The sequence below is a fragment of the Portunus trituberculatus genome, chromosome 31 (assembly GCF_017591435.1).
Source record: "Portunus trituberculatus isolate SZX2019 chromosome 31, ASM1759143v1, whole genome shotgun sequence".
Classification (NCBI taxonomy): domain Eukaryota; kingdom Metazoa; phylum Arthropoda; class Malacostraca; order Decapoda; family Portunidae; genus Portunus; species Portunus trituberculatus.
In genome coordinates, this window is record NC_059285.1 from 8,301,646 (window position 1) to 8,304,145 (window position 2,500).

The window sequence follows — 2,500 nt, forward strand, 5'->3', positions numbered from 1 at the left end:
GCAAGCAATCTTTTCATTCTCTTCTTCCTCCCTTTCCTCCTTCTCCTCTTCCTCGTTACTCAAATGTGAATAATTGAACTAAAACTTGATGTGCCTTTTTCATTAAAGTCTTAGTTACATTTCCTTGTCCACACGGAACGCCAGTGTTGTTGGGCGGATGTCTCCTTGTCGATGACGCCGTTGACTAATATTGACGCGTCTTCCCAATATCTGATCCTGCCTGCTAACACCTTCCGACATGACGGACGCTGATACTATAATGCAGTGAAGCAGGGAGCGAGTTGCACACACGCACACACACACTCACACACACACACACACACACACACACACACACACACACACACACACACACACACACACACACACACACACACACACACACGATAAAATATAGGGCTTTTTAGATCGCTAACTTCAACATCACTAATATAAGAAAGTAGTACGTACTGCTACCAGTACAGCAACAACTGCTATACTGCTGCTGCTGCTGCTACTGCTGCTGCTGCTGCTGCTGCTGCTGCTGCTGCTGCTGCTGCTGCTGCTGCTGCTACTGCTACTGCTACTGCTACTACTACTACTACTACTACTACTACTACTACTATATTCCTTTATTCATTTTAATTATACTTCTGCTACTACTACTACTACTACTACTACTACTACTACTACTACTACTACTACTACTACTACTACTACTACTACTACTACTACTACTACTACTACTACTACTACTACTACTACTACTACTACTACGAGTACTACTACTATTATTACGTTCCTTTCAATTATACTACTATTACCACTAATATCACTTATACCACTAAACCAACAATACCAACAATATCAGCCAGACAACACCATCTTACAACCACACCACAGATGCCACGCTCCCGCTCCCTCCTCTCCTTTCCTTCACCGCTTCCCCTTCCTCCCTTCACCTCTCAGTACCGTGGACGAAGGAACGCCCCTTTACGCCTCGGCATCTCACTGGACACTGGCGCCTTGTATCCGCCAGGAGCATTTTCCCCCCGACGGGATAATGACTCGCCTTGTATGCAGCGCTGAGGCCCCGGCTAGAAGTTGTCGGTGGAGGCAGGGAGTGTGCTGGTGGGTCCTGGAGGTGACGTGCGGGCGGCGAGGGAACGAAAGAGGAGTAGCAAACAACTATTAACAAACCTACCCGTTACAAGTTATTCCTCCTCTGCTGCGTGTATGTGTGTACCTTGTCACCCTCGATATCTTAGTCAGTCTGGTTGCTTACTTATCATCGCCCTCATTGATTAATACATAGAAGGGCAGCAGGGACGTGATGAGGTGGCTAGTTAGGGTTAGTAGTGAATTAGTCGGTGGTGGTGTTGTATAAGTAAGCTCTTGTAGTGCTGTAAGTAATTGTGTTAGTAAAAGTGTAAGAGCAGATGGCAAAAATGGTGTGGAGGTGTAGCATTATTAGCTAGAAATTATGCGAGCAGTGTTGATAAAAGAATGTCTATTTGTTCGTTGAATGAGTAATAGCAATAAGACAAAGAAGGCATTTAGCACCGGCTAGAAAAAAAAAAACTGTACACCTTTCATTCACCAAACCGAGAACTGAGTAACAAAGCGTCTTAGATATACGTAAATATGCTAATAAAGAGAGGAACCTAGACCATATTTGCTTTGATCATTGTGAAAATGCATATATTTCATAGAACATTTTGTTTATACTCATTAATAGGCGGGTACTAAATAATCAAGGGCAATAAGTTCAACTATTATAGTACATCTACTACTGCAACCTCTTCCATAATATCATAGTGTCGCTTTTCATCACTAGTTTTCTACCTTCTCTCCATTCAGCATTAACATAGAACGCGTTATTGACGAACCTTTCTGCTTTGAGTATTAGCCCATCTCGTTCATTACATACTGTTCTCGTATTGTTAACGTCGCTGAAGGTGCACGCTCAGAATAAATAGCGCCATATGAGCCACCTGTCAGTCAGCCAATCATGTAATCTGTCAACCGCCAATACCTGTACAAGCAATGTGCAAGGAAGACGTTACACTTGTCTGTGTGTGTCACTCTCCGTCAATTTTCGTGTATCTTTTACCAATATGAGGATGCGGAGACAAACACAGCGGCAAAGCGTACTGCACCTTTAGTCTTTCGTATGTACTTCCCCCAATTCACGTTTTTTTTTTCTTTACCCATATTTTTTCATGTATAGTTTGTGGATGAATGTTGTGTATATATTTTTTTTCTTTCTTCCACTTCCGTAATTGTTTCATGTAGTTACTTCAGAACACACTGCTGCAAAAAATGGAAAGTAATTGTCTTCTACCGGAGGGGAAAAAGTGGCAGAGGGAAAAACATAGCCAGGCATCATTCTGGTAATTTTCATCACACAAAAGTTATAATGACGGGAGGAAAAGTCTATGGAAATTTTACCCCACTTATCAGCGTGGCCGTGTGTGTGTGTGTGTGTGTGTGTGTGTGTGTGTGTGTGTGTGTGTGTGTG